Below are 21,794 nucleotides of genomic sequence, written 5' to 3' on the forward strand. Positions count from 1 at the left end.
AGGATGTGAAGGAGCATGAGGAGGAGTTAGAGGAGGAGGAGGAGCAGGAGGTGGAGGAGGAAGCAGGAGGTGGAGGAGAAAGAGCAGGAGGAGGAGGAGAAGGAGCATGAGGAGGAGGAGCGGGAAGATAAGGACGAGGTACACGAGGTGGAGGGGAGGAAGAGCAGGGGCAGGAGGAGAAGCACGAGGAGGAGCAGGAGGAGGAGCAGGAAAAGGTGGAGGAGGAGGAGCAGGGGAGGAGGAGGAGAAGGAGTTGCAATGGAGTAGAAGGAGGAGGGGAGAAGCTGGAGCAGGAGAAGGAGGAGGAGCAGGAGTATGAGGAGGTAGAGGAGGAGGTGGAGGGGAAGGAGCAGTGAGGAGGAGCAGGAGGATGAGGAGGAGGAGGATGAGCAAGAGCAGGAGGAGGAGGAGGAGGAGGAGGTGGAGTGGGAGGAGCAGGAGTTGCAGCGGGAGGAGGAGGAGTAGAAGGAGCAGGAGGAGGAGTAAGAGGAGGAGGAGGTGGAGGACGAGCGGAGGGGGATGAGGCGAAGAAGAAGGAGGAGGAGGAGTGTGAGCAGGATCATTAGGTGTAGCAGGAGGAGGGGGAGAGTAGGAGGAGGAGGACGAGCCGGAGGAGGAGGTGGAGCAGCAGGAGAAGGAGGGCAGGAGGAGAAGGCGCATGAGGAAGAGGAGATGGAAGAGATGGAGGAGGAGCAGGAAGAGATGGAGGATGAGGAGGAGGAGAAGGAGGAGGGGAGGAGGAGGGGAGGAGGTGGAAGAGCAGGAGGAGGACGAGGAGAATGAGAAGGAGGAGGAGGAGAAAGAGGAGGGGAGGAGGAGTGGAGGAGGTGCAATAGCAGGAGGCGGACGAGGAGAATGAGAAGGAGGAGGGGGAGAAGGAAGATCAGAAAGAGGAAGAGGAGCAGGAGGAGGAGGACGAGGAGAAGGAAGAGGATGATTAGGAAGACCAGGAGGAGGAGCAGGAGCGGGAAGAGGAGGAGGAGGAGGGGACGAGGAGGAAGAGCAGGAGGAGGAGGAAGAGAAGGAGGAGGAGGGGAGGAAGAGGAGGAAGAGCAGGAGGCGGAGGAGGAGGAGGAAGAGGAGCAGGATGAAGAGGAGGAGCAGGAGGAGGAGCCGGAGGAGGGGCAGGAGGAGTAGCAGGAGGGGGTGCAGGAGGAGGTGGAGGAGGGAGATCAGGAGGAGGAGAAAGAGGAGCAGAAGGAAGAGGGGAGGTGGAAGAGCAAGAGGTGGAGGAGCAGTCGGAGGAGGAGGAGAAGAAGTAGGGGAGGAGGATGAAGATTTGTAAGAGGAGGAGCAGGAGGAGGAAGAACAGGAGGAGGAGGAGAAAGAGCAGGAGGAGGATCAGGAGGGGGAGGAGGAGCAGCAGAAGGACGAGCAGGAGGAGGTGGGGAGCAGGAGGAAGAGCAGGAATAGGAGGTGGAGGATGAAGATCAGGAGGAGGAGAGAAGGACGAGTTGAAAGAGTAGGAGGAGGAGCAGCAGGAGCAGGAGGAGCAGAAGGATGAGCAGGAGGAGGTGGAGGAGGGAGATCAGGAAGAGAAGGTGGAGAAGGAGCAGGAGGAGGAGGAGGTGAAGGAGGAGGAGCAGGAGGAGGAGAAGAGGAGGAGGAGAAGAGGAGGAGAAGGAGGAGGAAGAGCAAGAGGAGGAGAAGCAGAAGGGAGAGGAGCAGGAGGAGGGGAGGTTGAGGAACAGCTGGAGGAGGAAGAGGGGCAGGAGGTGGAGCAGGAGGAGGCAAAGTGGGAGGAGCAGGAGTGGATGGGAGGAGCAGAAGCAGCTGGAGGGACAGAAGCAGGAGGTGGAGAAACAGGAGGAGGAGGAGAAGCTGGAGGTAGAGGAGGAGAATCTGGAGGAGGAGGAGGCGCAGGAGCAAGATTTGTAGGAGGAGCAGCAGGAGGACGAGCAGGAGGAGGAGGAGTCGGAAGAGGGGGAGGAGTAGGAGGAGGAGGAGGTGGAGGAAGAAGAGCAGGAAGAGGGGGAGGAGGAGGAGCAGGAGGAGGAGAATGAGGAGGACGAGGAGGAGGAGCAGGAGCAGGAGGTGGGGAGATGCAGGAGGAGGAGGAGGCAGAGGGGGAGGAGCAGGAGCAGGAGAGGGAGTGGGAGGAGGTGCAGGAGGGGAGGAAGAGGCGGAGGAGGAAGAGTAGGAGGACGAGTTGGAGGAGCAGGAGGAGGAGCAGGAGGAGGAGGCAGAGGAGCTGCAGAAGGAGGAGGAGGTGGAGGAGGAGGTGCATGAGGACGAGCAGGAAGAAGAGAATGAGGAGGTGGCAGAGAAGGAGGAGAAGGCGGAGGAGTTGCAGAAGGAGGAGGAGGCGGTGGAGGAGATGGAGGTTTGAGGAGACGGAGGTGGAGCAGCTGGAGGAGGAGGAGGAGAATTAGTAGGAAGAGGAGTAGGAGGAGGAGAAGGAGGAGACGGAGAGGGAGAAGCAGGATGGGGAGGAGGAGAAGCAGGAGTAGGAGGAGGTCGGAGGAGGAGGAAAAGCAGGAGGAGCAGGAGGGGAAGAGCAAGAGGATGAGGAGGAGCAGCAGGAGGGGGAGGAGGAAGAGCAGGAAGAGGAGGAGCAGGAGGAGGAGGAGGAGATGGGGGAAAAGCAGGAGGAGGTGAAGGAAAAGAAGGAGGAGGAGGAGGTGGAGGAAGAGAAGGAGGAAGAGGAAGGGTAGGAAGAGGAGGGGAGGAGGAGGATGAGGAGGAGCAGCAGGAGGGGGAGGAGGAAGAGCAGGAAGAGGAGGAGCAGGAGGAGGAGGAGGAGATGGGGGAAAATCAGGAGGAGGCGAAGGAAAAGAAGGAGGAGGAGGAGGAGGAGGTGGAGGAAGAGAAGGAGGAAGAGGAAGGGTAGGAAGAGGAGGGGAGGAGGAGGATGAGGAGGAGCAGCAGGAGGGGGAGGAGGAAGAGCAGGAAGAGGAGGAGCAGGAGGAGGAGGAGGTGGAGGAATAGCAGGAGTAGGAGGTGAAGGAAAAGAAGGAGGAGGAGGAAGAGAAGGAGGAGGAGGAGGAAGGGCAGTAAGAGGAGAGGAGGAGGAGGATGAGGAGGAGCGGCAGTATGGGAGGAGGAGCAGGAGAAGGAAGAGCAGGAGGAGGAACAGGAGGAGGAGGTGGAGGAGGAAGAGCAGGAGGAGGAGGGGTGGAGGAGGTGAGGAGTAGGAAGAGGCAGAGGAGGAGGAGGAGTTGGAGGAGGAGGATTAGAAAGTGCAGCAGGAGAAGGAGCGAGAAGCGGAGGAGGAGGGGTGGAGGAGGAAGGGCAGGAGAAGGAGGTGGAGGAGAATGAGGAGGAGGAGAGGAGGAGGATCAGAAAGAGTAGTAGGAAGAGGAGGAGCAGAAGGGGGAGGAGGGGAGAAGGGGTGGAGGTCGAGTGGGACGTGGAGGGGAGAAGAGTGAGGAGGAGGAGCAGAATGAGGAGGAGGAGCAAGAGCAGGAGTTGGAGGAGCAGGAGGGGGAGGAGCAGGAGGGGGACGAAGAGAAAGAGGAGGAGCAGCAGGAATGGAAGGTGGAAGAGCAGAAAGAGGAGAGGAGAAGGAGGAGAAAGAGTAGGAGGAGGAGCAGCAGGAGAAGGAGGAACAGGAGGACGAGCAGGAGCAGGAGGTGGAGGAGGAGGAGCAGGAAGAGTGGGAGGAGTAGAAGGAGCAGGCCGAACAGGAGGAGGAGGAGCAGGAGGAGGTGGAGTGGGAGCAGCAGGATTGGGAGGAGGAGCAGCGGGAGGACGAGCAAGAGGAGGAGGAGGAGGTGGAGGAAAAGCAGGAGGAGGGGGTGGAGGAGGAGCGAGAAGGAGCAGCAGGAGGAGGAGGAAGGGGAGGAGGAAGAGGCGTAGTAGGAGCAGGAGCAGCAATTAGAGGAGGAGCAGGAGCAGGAGGATGTGGAGCAGGAGGAGGAGGACGAAAAGGAGGAGGAGTAGCGGGAGGGTGAGTGGGAGGAGGACGGGAGGAGGAGGAGGAACAGCAGGAGGAGGAGGATGAGGAAGACCAAGAGGAGGAGGAATAGCAGAAGGAGAAGGAGGAAGAGCGGAGGAGGAGGAGGGGAAGGAGCAGAGGGAGGAGGAGCAGGAACAGAAGGTTGATGAGGAGAAGGATGAGCAAGAGCAGGAGGAGGAGGTGAAGGAGCATGAGGAGAAGTTAGAGGAGGTGGAGGAGCAGGAGGTGGAGGAGGAAGCAGGAGGAGGAGAAAGAGCAGAGGAGGATGAGGAGAAGGAGCATGAGGAGGAGTTAGAGGAGGAGAATGAGCAGGAGGAGGAGAAGAAGCAGCATGAGGAGGAGGAGCGGGAAGATAAGGACGAGGTACACGAGGTGGAGGGGAGGAAGAGCAGGGGCAGGAGGAGAAGCAGGAGGAGTAGCAGGATGAGGAGCAGGAAAAGGTGGAGGAGGAGGAGCAGGGGAGGAGGAGGAGAAGGAGGTGCGATGGAGGAGAAGGAGGAGGGGAGAAGGTGGAGCAGGAGAAGGAGGAGGAGCAGGAGTATGAGGAGTTAGAGCAGGATGAGGAGGTGGAGGCAGAGCAGGTGGAGGCGGAGTGGGAGGAGAAGGAGGTGTGGTGGGAAGCAGGAGTTGGAGCGGGAGGTGGAGGAACGGGAGGAGGAGGAGCAAGTGAAGGAGGAGGAGGAGTAGGAGCTGGAGTCGGAGGAGGAGCAAGAGCAAGAGGAAGAGGAGCGGGAAGAGGTGGAGGAGGAGAACGAGGAGGAGGAGGAGGAGTAGGAGGAGCAGGAGTTGGAGCAAGAGGAGGAGGAAGAGCAAGAATAGGAGGAGGAGAAGCAGCTGGAGGAGGAGGAGCGGGAAGAGTTGGAGGAGAAGGAGGAGGAAGAGCAGGAGGAGTAGGAGATAGAGCAGGAGAAGGAGGTGAGGATGAGGAGGAGGAGGATGAGGAGGAGCAGGAGGAGTAGCTGGAGGAGTTAGAGGAGGAAGAGGAAGAGGATGAGGAAGAGCAGGAGGAGCACGAGGAGGGGGAGGGGGAGGAGCAGGAGGAGCGCGTCGAGGACGAGGAGGAGGTGCAGGAGGAGGAGGAACTGGAGGAGGAGGAGTGGGAGGGGAGGAGGAGGAGGAGAGTGAGCAGGATGATGAGGAGGAGCAGGAGGAGGGAGAGGAGGAGGAGGAGGAGAAGCAGCAGGAGGAGGAGGAAGAGAAGGAGGAGGAGCCAGAAGAGTAGGAGGAGCAGGAGCAGTAGCATGAGGGGGAGCAGGAGGAGGAGGGTTAGGAGCAGGAGAAGCGCGAGGATGAGGAGGAGGAGGAGGAGCTGGAGGAGGAGGAGTGGGAGGAGGGGAGGTGGAGCAGTTGGAGGACGAGCAGGAGGAGGAGGTGGAGGAAGAGAAGGAGCAGAAGGAAGTCGAGGAGCAGAAGGAGGAAGACGAAGAAGTGGAGGAAGAGGAAGAGGAGGAGGAAGAGGAGGACGAGCAGGCCGAGTTGCAGGAGGAGGAGGAAGAAGATAAGGAGGAGGAGGGTGAGCAGGATGAGGAGGTGGAGCATGAGGAGGGGAGGGGGTGTAGCAGAAGGATGAGTGGAGGAGACGGAGCAGGAGGAGGAGGAGACGACCGAGGAGCAAGAGAAGGAGCTGCAGGGGGAGCAGGATGAAGCGGAGGGGGAAGAGCTGGAGGAAGAGGAGGCCAAGAAACAGGAGGAGGATGGGTGGCGGAGGAGCAGGAGGAGGGGGAGGAGGAGGAGCAGGAGGAGGAGCAGGAGGAGGCAGAGTGGGAGGCACAGGAGGCGGAGGAAGATGAGGAGGAGGAGGTAGAGAAAGAGGAGGAGGGGAAGCAGGATGAGGAGGAGGAGCAGTAGGAGGGGTAGGGGGAAGAGCTGGAGGAAGAGGAGGCGGGGGAGCAGGAGGAGGAGGGGTGGAGGTGGAGCCGGAGGAGAGGAGGAGGGGCAGGAGGAGGAGAAGGCGGAGGTGGAGTAGAAGAAGGAAGATGCAGAGGAGGCATTGGAGTAGGTGGAGGAGGAGGATGAGAAGGAGGAGGAGAAGAAGGAGGAAGAGCAGGAGGAGGAAGAGGAGGAGGAGAAGCGGGAGGAGAAGCTGGAGGAGGAGGAGGAGGTGGAGGAATAGCAGGAGGAGGAGGTGAAGGAAAAGAAGGAGGAGGAGGAGGAATTGAAGGAGGAGGAAGGGCAGGAAGAGGAGAGGAGGAGGAGGATGAGGATGAGCTGCAGGAGGAGATGGAGGAAGAGCAGGAAGAGGAGGAGTAGGAGGAGGAGGAGGTGGAGGGAAAGCAGGAGGAGGAGGTGAAGGAAAAGAAGGAGGAGGAGGAGGATGAGGACGAGGATGAGCAAGAGCAGGAGGAGGAGGAGAAGGAGCATGAGAAGGAGGAAGAGGAGGAGGAGGAGCAGGAGGAGGAGGAGGAAGGGTAGGATTAGGAGGAGCAGGAGGAGAAGGACGAGAATGGAAGAGGAGAAGAAAGAGCAGAAGGAGGATGAGCAGGAGAAGGAGGAGGAGCAGGAGGAGGAAGAGGAAGAAAAGGAGAAGTGGTGGGAGCAGGAGGAAGGGAGGAGGTGGAGCAGGAGGAGGAGGAAAGGGGAGGAGGAAGAGGAGTAGGAGGAGCAGGAGCAGCAATTAGAGGAGGAGCAGGAGCAGGAGGATGTGGAGCAGGAGGAGGACGACGAAAAGGAGGAGGAGAAGCGGGAGGGTGAGTGGGAGGAGGACGGGAGGAGGAGGAGGATGAAAAGCAGGAAGGAAGAGGAGGAGGAACAGCAGGAGGAGGAGGATGAGAAGAGCAGGAGGAGGAGAAATAGCAGAAGGAGAAGAGAGAAGAGAGGAGAGGAGGAGGGGAAGGAGCAGAGGGAGGAGGAGCAGGAACAGGAGGTTTGATGAGGAGGAGGAATGAGCAAGAGCAGGAGGAGGAGGTGAAGGAGCATGAGGAAGGAGTTAGAGGAGGAGGAGGAGCAGGAGTTGGAGGAGATAGCAGGAGGAGGAGGAGAAAGAGCAGGAGGAGGAAGAGAAGGAGCATGAGGAGGAGGAGCGGGAAGTGGTGGAGGAGGAGGAGGAGAAAGAGCATGTGCAGGAGGAAGAGGAGCAGGAGGATAAGGACGAGGTACACGAGGTGGAGGGGAGGAAGAGCAGGGGCAGGAGGAGAATGTGGAGGAGGAGGAGCAGGGGAGGATGAGGAGAAGGGGGTGGGATGGAGGAGAAGGAGGAGGGGAGAAGGTGGAGCAGGAGAGGAGGAGGAGGAGCAGGAGTATGAGAGGGTAGAGCAGGAGGAGGAGGAGGAAGAGCAGGAGGAGGACATATAGCAGGATGAAGAGGAGGAGGAGGAATGTGGAGGCAGAGCAGGAGGTGCGGGAGAAAGAGCAGGAGGAGGAGGAGGTGGAGAAGAAGGAGGGATAGTGGGAAGCATGAGTTGGAGCGGGAGGTGGAGGAACGGGAGGAGGAGGAGGAGCAAGAGAAGGAGGAGGAGGAGTAGGAGCTGAACTCGGAGGAGGAGCAAGAGCAAGAGGAAGAGGAGCGGGAAGAGGTGGGAGGAGGAGAACGAGGAGGAGGAGGAGGAGCAAGAGAAGGAGGAAGAGCTGGAGGAGGAGGAGGAGGAAGAGTTGGAGGAGAAGGAGGAGAAGAGCAGGAGGAGGAGGAGGAGATAGAGCAGGAGGAGGAGGTGAGGATGAGGATGAGGAGGAGGAGGAGGAGCTGGAGGAGTAGCTGGAGGATGTTAGAGAAGGAAGAGGAAGAGGATGAGGAAGAGCAGGAGGAGCACGAGGAGGGGGAGAAGGAAGGAGCAGGAGGAGCGCGTCGAGGACGAGGAGGAGGAGGAACTGGAGGAGGAGGAGTGGAGAGGGGAGGAGGAGGAGGAGGGTGAGCAGGATGAGGAGGAGGAGCAGGAGGAGGGAAAGGAGGAGGAGGAGGAGAAGGAGCAGGAAGAGGAGGAAGAGAAGGAGGAGGAGGAGCCAGAAGAGTAGGAGGAGCAGTCGCAGTCGCAGTAGGGGGAGCAGGAGGAGGAGGAATAAGGAGCAGCAGAAGCGCGAGGATGAGGAGGAGGGGCAGGAGGAGGAGGAGGAGCTGGAGGAGGAGGAGTGGGAGGAGGGGAGGTGGAGCATTGGAGGACGAGCAGGAGGAGGAGGTGGAGGAAGAGAAGGAGCAGAAGGAGGAGAAGGAAGAAGTGGAGGAAGAGGAAGAGGAGGACGAGCAGGTGGAGGAGCAGGAAGAGGAGGAGGAAGAGAAGGAGGAGGAGGGTGAGCAGGATGAGGAGGTGGAGCATGAGGAGGGAGGGGGTGTAGCAGAAGGATGAGTGGAGGAGACGGAGCAGGAGAAGGAGGAGACGGCCGAGGAGGAAGAGAAGGAGCTGCAGGGGAGCAGGAGGAGTCGGAGGGGGAGGAGCTGGAGGGAGAGGAGGCCAAGGAGCAGGAGGAGGAGGGGTGGAGGAGGAGCAGGAGGAGGGGGAGGAGGAGGAGCAGAATGGGGAGCATGAGGAGGCAGAGTGGGAGGAGCAGGAGGTGGAGGAAGATGAGGAGGAGGAGGTAGAGAAAGAAGAGGAGGGGAAGCAGGATGAGGAGGAGGAGCAGTAGGAGGGGGAGGGGGAAGAGCTGGAGGAAGAAGAGGCGGGGGAGCAGGAGGAGGAGGGTTGGAGGTGGAGCAGGAGGAGAGAAGGAAGGGCAGGAGGAGGAGGAAGTTGATGTGCTGGAGGAAGAGGAGGTGGAGGAGCAGGAGGAGTAGGGGTGGAGGAGGAGCAGGAGGAGGGAAGGAGGAGGAGAAGGAGGAGGAGGCGGAGGAGGTGCAGAAGAAGGAGGATTGGAGGAGGTGGAGGAGGAGAATGAGAAGGAGGAGGAGAAGAAGGAGGAAGAGCAGGAGGAGGAAGAGGAGGAGGAGAAGCGGGAGGAGGAGCTGGAGTAGGAGGAGGAGGTGGAGGAATAGCAGGAGGAGATGAAGGAATAGGAGGAAGAGGAAGAGAAGGAGGAGGAGGAAGAAGGGCAGAAAGAGGATAGGAGGAGGAGAGAGGAGGAGGAGCAGCAGTATGGGAGGAGGAGCAGGAGAAGGAAGAGCAGGAGGAGGAACAAGAGGAGGAGGTGGAGGAGGAAGAGCAGGAGGAGGAGGTGAGGAGTAGAAAGAGGCAGAGGAGGAGGAGGAGTTGGAGGAGAAGGATTAGAAAGTGCAGCAGGAGGAGCGAGAAGCGGAGGAGGAGGAGTGGAGGAGGAAGAGCAGGAGAAGGAGGTGGAGGAGAATGAGGAGGAGGGAGGAGCAGGATCAGAAAGAGTAGTAGGAAGAGGAGGAGCAGAAGGAGGACGAGGAGGGGAGGAGGGGTGGAGGTCGAGTGGGATGAGGAGGGGAGAAGTGTGAGGAGGAGGAGCAGAATGAGGAGGAGGAGCAAGAGCAGGAGTTGGAGGAGCAGGAGGGGGACGAAGAGAAAGAGGAGCAGCAGCAGGAATGGGAGGAGGAAGAGCAGAAAGAGGAGAGGAGAAGGAGGAGAAAGAGTAGGAGGAGTAGCAGCAGGAGAAGGAGGAACAGGAGGACGAGCAGGAGCAGGAGGTGGAGGAGGAGGAGCAGGAAGAGTGGGAGGAGTAGGAGGAGCAGGAGGAACAGGAGGAGGAGGAGCAGGAGGAGGTGGAGTGGGAGCAGCAGGATTGGGAGGAGGAGCAGCGGGAGGACGAGCAAGAGGAGGAGGAGGAGGAGGTGGAGGAAAAGCAGGAGGAGGAGGAATAGCAGGAGGAGGGGGTGGAGGAGGAGGGAGATGAGTGGAAGGAGGAGGTGGAGGAAGAAGAGGCAGAGGAGGAGGAGAAGGAGCAGGAGGAGGAGGAGAAGGAGTGGAAGGATGAGCAGGAGGAGGACGACGAGGAAGAGGAGGAGCAGCAGGAGTGGGAGGAGTAAGAAGAGAGAAGGAGGAGAAAGAGTAGGAGGAGGAGCAGCAGCAGGAAGAGGAACAGGAGGACGAGCAGGAGCAGGAGGTGGAGGAGGAGGAGCAGGAAGAGTGGGAGGAGTAGGAGGACGAGGCAGAGCAGAAGAGGAGGAGCAGCAGGAGGAGTAGAAGGAAGAGGAGGCGGAGCAGGTGCAGAAGGAGGAGGAGGAGGAGGCGGTGGAGGAGGTGGAGGAGGAGGAGCCAGATGTGGTGGAGGAGGAGGATGAGTAGGAGGAGAAGGAGGAGGAGGAAGAGCAGGGGGAGGAAGAGGAGCAGGAGGAGGAGGAGCAGGAGGAGGTGGAGTGGGAGGAGCAGGATGGGGAGCAGGAGCAGCAGGAGGACGAGCAAGAGGAGGAGGAGGAGGAGGAGGAGGAAGAGCAGGAGAAGAAAGAGTGGGAGGAGGAGAAGGAGGATGGGCAGGACGGTGAGCAGGAAGAGATGCAAGAGGGAGATCAGGAGGCGAAGGTGGAGGAAGAGCAGAGGGAGGAGGGGAGAAGGAGGGGGAGCAGAGGGTGGAGGAGGAGCAGGAGCAGGAGGGGGAGCAGGAGGAGGAGGAGAAGTCGGTGGAGGAGGAGGAGGAGCAGGAGGAAGAGGAGGAAGAGCAAGAGGAGGAGGAGGCGGAGTTGGAAGATTTGTAGGAGCAGCAGCAGGAGGAGGAGGAGGAGAAGTAGGTGGAGGAGGAGGAGCAGAAGGAGGAGGAGGAAGAGAAGCAGTAGGAGGAGGAGGAAGAGAAAGAGGAGGTGGAGCAGGAATGGGAGGGGCAGCTGGGGAGGAAGAAGAGCAGGAAGAGCAGGATGAGGAGGAGGTGGAGGAAGAGGAACAGGAAGAGGGGTGAAGGAAAAGGAGCAGGCGGAGCTTGAGGAGGTGGGTGAAAAGGGAGGAAGAGGTGTAGGAGGAGGCCGAGCAGGCGGAGGAGCAGGAGGAGGAGGCGGATAAGGTGCAGAAGGAGGAGATGGAGGAGACGGTGGAGGAGGAGGAGCATGAGGAGGAGCACGAGGAGGAGAAGGAGGAGGAGGCGGAGGAGGAGGAGATGGAGGAGGTGCAGAAGGAAGAGAAGGAGGCGGAAGAGTGTTCGACTCGAATATTTGGAGCAAAACCAGACGGAGACGGAGCTGCTGACCAAGTTAAAGTTTATTAGAAAACCTTGTGCACAAAGGGAGAGTGGCAACTTCCTCAGGATCGTGACTAACTCTCAAAGGAACATCAGCACTACAGGCATGTTTCTACCTTCCAAAAAGCAACACCCACCTGCCGTGGAAGGTGGTACAGGTCTACGTAACTACAGTGGGTTTCATTGGGTGGTATAGTCTGCCACTCACTTCTCAGGGCTCCCTTGGGTCGTCCCATGACATTAAACATCTCACATTCCTGAGGAGGGCCCTTATCAATAAACACAAGTCCCAGACATTGAAACTACACAAAGAGTCTTCACAAAGTCCTGAGCAGCTGCTCCTATCTGACTCCCTTTTGTACTGGGTTGACCTTGGAGACATCCATCGCTCCTCCCTTAATCATCCAAAGTGAGCTGGTTAGGATAAACAATGTCAGTCTCGGCCTTGGGTAACCATTCCCTGGTGTGTTCTGGAGATAAGCGAGATGGTGGCCATAATCCAGCAAACCTGCCCTTTGTCAGCTCTTACAGTGTGGGTTACGGACTGCTCCCATCATGGTCAAGTATCCCATCATGCTTTGCTGCTACCTAAATGCTGCATGTGCGATTTAACTACTTATGTGTGTGAGGATAAGAGTGGCCAATCATTCTTTAATATATATATATATATATATATATCAGGTTAGGTGAGGGGAGGCTGGAGGTTTTGGATTTCTGTTCACAAGCCTATTAGGAGGAGCAAGAGCAGGAAAAGGATCAGGAGGAGGAGGAGGAGGACATGGGCGAGGAGGAAGAGCAGGAGTTGGAGGAAGGGAGGAAGAGGAGGAGGAGGAGGAGAAGCAGATGGAGAAGCAAGAGGAAGAGGGTCAAGATTTGTAGGAGGAGGAGCAGAGGAGGAGGAGCAGGAGGACGTGGAGTGGAAGGAGGAAGAGCAGGAGGAGGATGAGGAGGAGGTGGAGGAAAAGCAGGAGGAGGAGAAGGAGGAGGAAGAACACGAGTAGGAGGAGGAGGAGGAAGAGCAGGATGAGTCGGGGAGGAGGAGTTGGCGGACACGCAGGAGGATGAGGTGTCGCAAGAGCGGGAGGAGGAGGGGAGGAGGAGGAGGACGAGGATGAGAAAGAGCAGCAGGAGGGGAGGAGGAAAAGCAGGTGGAGGAGCAGGATGAGGAGGAGGAGCAGTAGAAGGAAGAGCAGGAGGAGGTGGGGAGCAGGAGGAAGAGCAGGAGGAGGTGGGGAGCAGGAGGAAGAGCAGGAGGAGAAGGCGGAGGAGGAGCAGGAGGAGGAGCAGGAGAAGGAGGTGGAGGAGGAGGAGCAGGAGGAGGAGGAGCAGGAGGAAGGAAGGTTGAGGAACAGCTGGAGGAGGAAGAGGAGCAGGAGGCGGAGAAGGAGGAGGCGGAGTGGGAGGAGCAGGAGCAGGTGGAGCAGGAGAAGCAGGAGGAGGGGCAGAAGAAGGAGGTGGAGAAACAGCAGGATGAGGAAGAGAAGCTGGAGGTGGAGGAGGCGCAGGAGCCAGTTTTGTAGGAGAAGCAGCAGGAGGATGAGCAGGAGGAGGAGGAGGAGGATGAGCAGGAGGAGGAGATGGTGGGGGAGCAGGAAGATGGGGAGGAGCAGGAGGAGGAGGCGGAGCAGGAGGAGGAGGAGCAGCAGCAGGAGGAGGAGTAGGAGCTGCAGGAGTAGGAGGAGGAGCAGGAGGAGGAGAATGAGGAGGATGAGGAGAATGAGGAGGAGGAGCAGGAGCAGGAGGAGGAGGAAGAGGAAGAGCAGGAGGAGGAGGAGGAAGTGGGGGAGACGCAGGAAGAGGAGGAGGCAGAAGGGGAGGAGCAGGAGCAGGAGTGGGAGATGGAGGAGGTGCACGAGGAGGAGGTGCTGGAGGAGGAGGAGGCGGAGGAGCAGGTGGAGGATGCGGAGGAGCAGGAGGAGGAAGTGCAGATGGAGGAGGAGCAGAAGGAGGAGGAGGTACAAGAGGAGGAGTAGGAGGGGCAGGAGGAAGAGGAAGAGCAGGAGGTGCAGTAAGTGGGGGAGATGGAGGAGGAGAAGGCATAGGGGAGGAGCAGGAGCTGGAGGGAGAGCGGCAGGAGGAGCAGGAGGTGGGGAGGAATAGGAGGAGGAGGAGCAGGTGGAGGAGGAGGAGCAGGAGGAGGAGGAAGAAGAGGAGGAGTAGGAGTTGCAGGAGGAGGAGGATGGAAAGGAGTAAGTGGAGGAGGAAGAGCAGGAGGAGGAGTAGCAGGAGGAGGAGGAGCAGGAGGAGGAGGATGAAGGAGAGGAGGAGCAGGAGTAAGGAAGTAGGAGGAGCAGGAGGAGGAGGAAGAGGAGGAGGAAGAGGAGTAGGAGGAGCAGTAGCAGCAGTTGGAGGAGGAGGAGGAGCAGGAGGAGGAAGAGTAGGAGTAGGAGGAAGAGGAGGAGTAGGAGGAGCAGGAGGAGGAGGACGAGAAGGGGAAGAAGAGGATGAAGAGCAGGAGAAGGGTGAGCAGGTGAAGGAGGAGGAGCAGGAGGAGGACGAGGAAGAAGAGGAGTAGTAGGAGCAGCAGGAGGAGGGGAGGAGGAGGAGCAGGAGGAGGAGGAAGGTGAAGAGGAAGAGGAGTAGTAGGAGCAGGAGCAGCAGTTCGAGGAGGAGGAGGAGGAGGAGCAGCAGCAGGAGAAGGAGGAGCAGGAGGAGGAGGAGCAGGAGGAGGTGGAGTGGGAAGCAGGAGTTGGAGCGGGAGGTGGAGGAACCGGAGGAGGAGGAGGAGTAAGGGAAGGCGGAGGAGGAGAAGGAGCTGGAGGAGGAGGAGCAAGAGGAAGGGGAGCGGGAAGAGATGGAGGAGGTGGATGAGGAGGAGGTGGAGGAGCAGGAGGTGGAGCAGGAGGAGGAGGAGGAAGAGCAAGAGAAGGAGGAGAACGAGCAGGAAGAGGTGGTGGGGGATGAGGAGGAAAATGAGCAGGAGGTGGAGCAAAAGGAGGAGGAAGAGCAAGAATAGGAGGAGGAGGAGCAGCAGCAGGAGGAGGAGCGGGAAGAGTTGGAGGAGAACGAGGAGGAAGAGCAGGAAGAGGAGGAGGAAAAGCAGGAGGAGGAGGTGAGGATGAGAAGGAGTAGGAGGATGAGAAGGAGGAGCAGGAGGAGTAGCTGGAGGAGGAGCAGGAGGAGGAGCAGGTGGAGGATGCGGAGGAGCAGGAGGAGGAAGAGCAGGTGGAGGAGGGGCAGAAGGAGGAGGAAGTACAAGAGGAGGAGTAGGAGGGGCAGGAGGAGGAGGAAGAGGAAGAGCAGGAGGAGGAGTAATTCGGGGAGATGGAGGAGGAGAAGGCATAGGGGAGGAGCAGGAGCTGGAGGGAGAGCGGCAGGAGGAGCAGGAGATGGGGAGGAATAGGAGGAGGAGGAGCAGGTGGAGGAGGAGGAGCAGGAGGAGGAGGACGAAGAAGAGGAGGAGTAGGAGTTGCAGGAGGAGGAGGATGAAAAGGAGTAAGTGGAGGAGGAAGAGCAGGAGGAGGAGTAGCAGGAGGAGGAGGAGCAGGAGGAGGAGGAGGAGGAAGGAGAGGAGGAGTCGGAGGAGCAGGAGGAAGGAAGTTAGAGGAGCAGGAGGAGGAGGAAGAGGAGGAGGAAGAGGAGTAGGAGGAGCAGTAGCAGCAGTTGGAGGAGGAGGAGCAGGAGGAGGAAGAGTAGGAGTAGGAGGAAGAGGAGGAGTTGGAGGAGCAGGAGGAGGAGGACGAGAAGGGGAAGAAGAAGAGGAAGAGCAGGAGGAGGATGAGCAGGTGAAGGAGGAGGAGCAGCAGGAGGATGAGGAAGAAGAGGAGGAGTAGTAGGAGCAGGAGGAGGCGAAGAGGAGCAGGAGGAGGAGGAAGGGGAAGAGGAAGAGGAGTAGGAGGAGCAGGAGCAGCAGTTAGAGGAGGAGGAGGAGCAGGAGGTGGAGGAAGGGGAAGAGGAAGAGGAGTAGGAGGAGCAGGAGCAGCAGTTAGAGGAGGAGGAGGAGGAGCAGCAGCAGGAGAAGGAGGAGCAGGAGGAGGAGCAGGAGGAGGAAGACGAGAAGGAGGAAGAGGACGAGGAGGCTGAGAAGCGGGAGGGGGAGTGGGAGGAGGACGGGAGGAGGAGAAGGAGGAAAAGCAGGAGGAGGAGGATGAGGAAGAGCAGGAGAGGAGGAATAGCAGGAGGAGAAGGAGGAAAAGCAGAGGAGGAGGAGGGGAAGGAGCAGAGGGAGGAGGAGCAGGAGCAGGAGGATGAGAAGGAGGATGAGCAAGAGCAGGAGGAGGAGGAGAAGGAGCATGAGGAGGAGGAAGAGGAGGAGGAGCAGGAGGATGAGCAGGAGGAGGATGAGCAGGAGGAGGAGGAGCAGGAGGAGGACGAGGAAGAAGAGGAGGAGTAGTAGCAGCAGGAGGAAGGGAGCAGGGGGAGAAGGAAGGGGAGGAGGAAGAGGAGCAGGAGGAGGTGGTCGAGAAGGAGGAGGAGGAGGACGAGGAGGAGGAGAAGCGGGCGGGTGAGTGGGAGGAGGAGGGGAGGAGAAGGAGGAGGAAGAGCAGGAGGAGGAGGATGAGGAAGAGCAGGAGTAGGAGGAACAGCTGGAGGAGAAGAAGGAAGAGCGGATGAGGAGGAGGAGGAGAAGGAGCAGAGGGAGGAGGAGCAGGAGCAGGACGATGAGGAAGAGGCGGATGAGCAGGAGGAGGAGGAGCATGAGGAGAAGGAAGAGGAGGAGGAGGAGGAGGAGAAGAAGCATGAGGAGGAGGAGTGGGGAAGGTGGAGGAAGAGGAGGAGGAGAAGGAAGAGGAGTAAGAGCAGGAGGAAGAAGAGCAGGAGGAGGAGGTGCGAAGGAGCATGAGGAGGAGGAAGAGGAGGAGGAGGAGGAGTGGGAGGAGCAGGAGTTGCAGCGGGAGGAGGAGAAGGAGAAGGACCAGGAGGAGGAGGTGGAGGATGAGCGGAGGGGGAGGATGAGAAGGAGAAGGAGGATGACTGTGAGCAGGATCAGTAGGTGTAGCAGGAGGAGGGGAGGAGGAGAAGGAGAAGCAGCAGGAGGAGGAGGAGGAGGAGGAGGTGCAGGAGGAGGAGGAGCAAGGGCAGGAGGAGGAGAAGGAGGAGAAGGACGAGGTACACGAGGAGGTGGAGAGTAAGAGCAGGGGCAGGAGGAGAAGCTGGAGGAGGAGCAAGAGCAGGAGGAGGAGGAGAAAGAGCAGGAAGAGGAGGAGGAGGAGCAGAAGGAGGTGGAGTGGGAAGCAGGAGTTGGAGCGGGAGGTGGAGGAACCGGAGGAGGAGGAGCAAGAGAAGGCGGAGGAGGAGAAGGAGCTGGAGGAGGAGGAGCAAGAGAAGGCGGAGGTGGAGAAGGAGCTGAAGGAGGAGAAGCAAGAGGAAGGGGAGCGGGAAGAGATGGAGGAGGTGGACGAGGAGGAGGAGGAGGAGCAGGAGGTGGAGCAGGAGGAGGAGGAGGAAGAGCAAGAGCAGGAGGAGAACGAGCAGGAAGAGGTGATGGGGGAGGAGGAGGAAGATGAGCAGGAGGTGGAGCAAAAGGAGGAGGAAGAGCAAGAATAGGAGGAGGAGAAGCAGCAGCAGGAGGAGGAGTGGGAAGAGTTGGAGATAAAAGAGGAGGAAGAGCAGGAGGAGGAGGAGGAGGAGCAGGAGGAGGAGGTGAGGATGAGGAGGAGTAGGAGGAGGAGAAGGAGGAGCAGGAGGAGTAGCTGGAGGAGGAGCAGGAGGAGGAAGAGGAAGAGGATGAGGAAGAGCAGGAAGAGCGCGAGGAGGAGGAGCAGGAGGAGGAGCAGGAGCAGGAGGAGGAGGAAGAGAAGGAGGAGGAGGAGTCAGAGGAGGAGGAGGAGCAGAAGCAGTAGCAGGATGGGGAGCAGGAGGAGGAGGAGGAGCAGGAGAAGCGCGAGGATGAGGAGGAGGATCAGGAGGAGGAGCTAGAGGAGGAGGAGTGGGAGGAGGGGAGGAGAAGGAGGGGAGATGAGGTGGAGGAGGAGCAGTTGGAGGACGAGCAGGAGGAGGAGGTGGAGGAAGAGAAGGAGCAGAAGGAAGTCGAGGAGCAGAAGGAGGAGGAGGAAGAGGTGGAGGAAGAGGAAGAGGAGGAGGAAGAGAAGGTCGAGCAGGTGGAGGAGCAGGAGGAGGAGAAAGAGAAGGAGGAGGAGGGTGAGCTGGATGAGGAGGTGGAGCATGAGGAGGGGGAGGGGGTGTAGCAGAAGGATGAGTGGAGGAGGCGGCCGAGGAGGAAGAGAAGGAGCTGCAGGGAGAACAGGAGGAGGCGGAGGGGGAAGAGCTAGAGGAAGAGCAGGCCAAGGAGCAGGAGGAGGAGAGGTGGAGGAGGAGGAGATGTAGGAGGAGGCGGAGGAGGTGCAGAAGGAGGACGAGGAGGAGCCGGTGGAAGAGGTGGAGGAGGAGGATGAGTAGGAGGAGGAGAAGGAGGATGAAGAGCAGGAGGAGGAAGAGCAGCAGAAGGAGGCAGAGTGCGAGGAGGAGGATGAGGACGAGGAGGTAGAGAAGGAGGAGGAGGGGAAGCAGGATGAGGAGGAGGAGCAGTAGGAGGGAGAGGGGGAAGTGCTGGAGGAAGAGGAGGCGGAGGAGCAGGAGGAGGAGGGGTGGAGGTGGAGCAGGAGGAGGGGAGGAGGGGCAAGTGCTGGAGGAAGAGGAGGCGGAAGAGCAGGAGGAGAAGAGGTGGAGGAGGAGCAGGAGGAGGGGGAGGAGGAGGAGCAGGAGGAAGAGAAGGAGGAGGGGGTGGAGGAGGTGCAGAAGGAGGAGGATGAGGAGGAGGCACTGGAGGAGGTGGAGGAGGAGGGTGAAAAGGAGGAGAAGAAGGTGGAGCGAGTGCAAAAGGAGGAAGAGGAGGAGGAGGAGTGGGAGGAGGAGCTGGAGGAGGAGGACGCCGTGGTGGAGGAAAGCAGGAGGAGGAGGGGTGGAGGAGGAGGCAGAGCGGGAGGGGAGGCGAGGAGGAGGAACAGCAAGAGGAGGAGAGGAGGAGGAGGAGGAAAAGCAGGAGGAGGAGCAGCAGGAGGAGAAGGAGCAGGAGGAGGAGGAGGAGCAGGAGGAGGAAGCGGAGGAGCATGAGGAAGAAGAGCAGGAGGAGGAGGAAGAGCAGGAGGAGCAGGAGGAAGAAGAGGAGGAGTAGGAGGAGCAGGAGCAGCATTTGGAGGAGGAGGAGGAGCAGGAGGATGAGGAGGAGGAAGTGTAGGAGGAGGGGAGGAGGAGGACGAGAAGGAGGAAGAGGAGGAGGAGCGGGAGGGGGAGTGGGAGGAGGAGGGGAGGAGGTGGAGGAGGAAGAGCAGGAGGAGGAGGAAAAGCAGGAGGAGGAGGAGGACGTCGAGCAGGAAGAGGAGGGGAGGGGAAGGAGCAGAGGGAGGAGGAGCAAAAGCAGGAGGATGAGGAGGAGGATGAGCAAGAGCAGGAGGAGGAGGACAACATAAGAACATATGAACATTAGAAATAGGAGCAGGAGTAGGCCAATCGGCCCCTCGAGCCTGCTCCGCCATTCAATAAGATCATGGCTGATCTGATCCTAACCTCAAATCTAAATTCATGTCCAATTTCCTGCCCGCTTCCCGTAACCCCTAATTCCGAATATGAGAAGGAGCATGTGGAGGAGGAAGAGGAAGAGGAGGGGGAGTGGGAGGAGCAGGAATTGCAGCGGGAGGAGGAGGAGGAGAAGGAGCAGGAGGAGGAGGAAGACGAGGAGGAGGTGAAGGACGAGCGGAGGGGGAAGAGGCGACGGAGACGGATGAGGAGTGTGAGCAGGATCAGTAGGTGTAGCAGGAGGAGGGGAAGAGAAGGAGGAGGAGGAGGAGCCGGAGGATGAGAAGGCACAAGAGGAGCAGGAGCGGGAAGAGATGGAGGAGGATGAGGAGGAAGAGGAAGAGCAGGATGAGGTGGGGAGGAGGAGGAGGTGTTGCAGAAGGAGGAGGAGGAGCAGGTGGAGAAGCACGAGGTGCAGGAGGAGGAGGGGAGGAAGAGCAGGGGCAGGAGGAGGAGCAGGAGGAGGATCAGGAATAGGAGGAGCAGGAAAAGGTGGAGGAGGAGGAGGAGCAGGAGGAGGAGGAGGAGAAGGAGTAGAGGAGGAGGTGGAGCAGGAGAAGGAGGAGGAGCAGGAGAAGAACAGGAGGAGGAGGAGCGGGAGGAGGTGGAGGACGAGCGGAGGGGGAAGAGGCGACGGAGAAGGAGGAGGAGGAGTGTGAGCAGGATCAGTAGGTGTAGCAGGAGGAGGGGAAGAGAAGGAGGAGGAGGAGCCGGAGGAGGAGGCGCAGGAGGAGAAGCAGGAGGAGGAGGAGCAGGAGGAGGAGGAGGGGGTGCAGGAGAACGAGGAGGAGGAGGAGCAGGTGGAGAAGCACGAGGTGCAGCAGGAGGAGGGGAGGAAGAGCAAGGGCAGGAGGAGGAGCAGGAGGAGGAGGTGGAGGAGGAGCACGAAAAGGTGGAGGAGTAGGAGCAGGAGGAGGAGGAAGAGAAGGAGGAGGAGCAGGAGGAGGAGCAGGAGGAGGAGCAGGAGGAGGAGGAGGTGGAGGAGGAGCAGGAAAAGGTGGAGAAGGAGGAGCAGGAGGAGGAGAAGGAGTAGGGGAGGAGGAGAAGGAGGAGAAGCAGGAGTATGAGGAGGTATAGCAGGAGGAGGAGGAGGAGCAAGAGAAGGAGGAGGAGGAGAATGAGCACGAGGACGAGGAGCAGGAGGAGATTAAGGAGCAAGAGAAGGAAGAAGAGCAGCAGGAAGAGGTAAAGGATCAGAACGAGGAGGAGGAGGAGGAGCAGGAGGTGGAGCAGGAGGAGGAGGAAGAGCAAGAACAGGAGGAGGAGCAGCGGGAAGAGGTGGTGGAGGAGGAGGAGGAAGAACAAGAATAGGAGGAGGAGAAGGAGCAGGAGGAGGATGAGCGGGAAGAGTTGGAGGAGTAGGAAGAGCAGGAGAAAGAAGAGCAGGAGGAGTTGGTGAGGATGAGGAGGAGAAGGAGGAGGAGCAGGAGGAGAAGGGGATGAAGAACAGGGGAGGAGGAGGAGCAGGAGGAGGAGGAGCAGGAGAAGGAGGAGGAGTAGGGGAGGAGGATGGAGAGCAGGAAGAGGAGGACGAGCAGGAGTACGATCAGGGGAAGGGGCAGCAGGTGGAGGAGGGGAGGAGGTGGAGCAGGAGGTGTAGGAGCGGGAAGAGTTGGAGGAGAAGGAGCAGGATGAGGAGGAGCGGGAAGAGCTGGAGGAGGAGGTGAGGATGAGGAGGAGTAGGAGGAGGAGGGCAGGAGGAGGCAGAGGAGGATGAGCAGGAGTAGGATCAGGGGAAGGGGTAGCAGGAGCAGGAGGGGGAGGAGAAGGAGCATGAGGAGGAGGAGCAGTATGAGGTGGAGGAGGGGTAGGAAGAGAAATGCAGGAGGAGGAGGCGCAGGAGAAGGAGGAGGAGGAGGAGCAGGAGGAGAAGGACGAGGTACAGGAGGAGATGAGGAGGAAGAGCAGGGGCAGGAGGAGGAGCAGGAGGTGGAGCAGGAGAAGGAGGAGGTGCAGGAGGAGCAGGAAAAGGTGGAGGAGCAGGAGGAGGAGAAAGAGGAGAGGAGGAGAAGTAGGAGGGGAGGAGGAGGTGGAGGAGGAGCAGGAAAAGGTGGAGGAGGATGAGCAAGAGGAGGAGAAGGAGCAGGAGGAGGAGGAGAAGGGGGAGGAGGACGAGGTGGAGCAGAAGGCGTTGGAGTGGGATGAGTGGGAGGAGGAGGAGGAAAAAGAGCAGGAGAAAGAGGAGCGGGAAGAGGTGGAGGAGGAGAACGAGGAGGAGCAGGAGGAGGAGGAGCGAGACGAGGTCGTGGAGGAGGAGGAGGAAGACGAGCAGGAGGAGGAGGACCAGGAAGAGTTGGGGAGAAGGAGGAGGAAGAGCAGGAGGAGGAGGTGAGGATGAAGGGGAGTAGGAGGATGTGCAGGAGGAGGAGCAGGAGGAGGAGGGGAGGACGAACAGGGGAGCTGCAGGAGCAGGAGGAGGAGGAGCAGGAGAAGGAGAGCGAGGGGGCAGCAGGAGGAGGAGAAGGGGAGGAGGTGGAGCAGGAGGTGGAGGAGGAAGAGTAGGAAGCGGAGGGTGAGCAGGATGAGTAGGAGGAGCAGGAGCAGGGGAGGAGGAAGGGAAGGGCAGGAGCAGGAGCAGGAGGAGTAAGAGGAGGAGGAGGAGCCAGAGGAGGAGGAGGAGCAGGAGGAGTAGCTGGAGGAGGAGCAGGAGGAGGAAGAGGAGGTAGATGAGGAAGAGCAGCAGGAGCGCAAGGAGGAGGAGGAGTAGCAGGAGAAGCGTGAGGAGGAGGAGGAGAAGCTGGAGGAGGAGGAGTGGGAGGAGGGGTGGAGGAGGAGGGGAGATGAGGTGGAGGAGGAGCAGTTGGAGGACAAGCAGAAGGAGGAGGTGGAGGAAGAGAAGGAGGTGGAGGGGGAGCAGAATGAGGAGGAGGAGGAAGAGGAGGAGGACGAGGAAAATGAGGAGGAAGAGGAGGACGAGCAGGCAGAGGGGCAGGAGGAGGAGAAGGAAGCAGGATGAGAAGGAGGAGCATGAGGAGGGGAAGGGGGTGTAGCAGAAGGATGAGTGGAGGAGACAGAGGAGGAGGAGCAGGAGGAGGAGGTGGCCGAGGAGGAGGAGAAGGAGCTGCAGGAGGAGCCGGAGGAGGCGGAGGGGGAAGAGCTGGAGGAGGCAGAGTGGGAGGGGCAGGAGGCAGAGTGGGAGGAGCAGGAGGAGGAGGTGGAGGATGGGGATGAGGAGAAGGAGGAGGTAGAGAAGGAGGTGGAGGAATAGCAGGAGGAAGAGGGTGGGAGGAGCAGTAGGCAGAGTAGGAGGAGCAGGAGGAGGAGGAGCAGGAGGAAGAGCAGGAGGAGGCGGAGTGGGAGGAGCAGGAAGCAGAGTGGGAGGAGCAGGAGGAGGAGGAGCAGGAGGTGGAGGAGGAGGTGCAGGAATAGCAAGAGGAGGAGGGGTGGGAGAAGCAGGAGGCAGAGTGGGAGGAGCAGGAAGAGGCAGAGTGGGAGAAGCAGCAGGAGGAGG

This window comes from Heptranchias perlo, unplaced genomic scaffold (assembly GCF_035084215.1).
Source record: "Heptranchias perlo isolate sHepPer1 unplaced genomic scaffold, sHepPer1.hap1 HAP1_SCAFFOLD_87, whole genome shotgun sequence".
NCBI lineage: Eukaryota > Metazoa > Chordata > Chondrichthyes > Hexanchiformes > Hexanchidae > Heptranchias > Heptranchias perlo.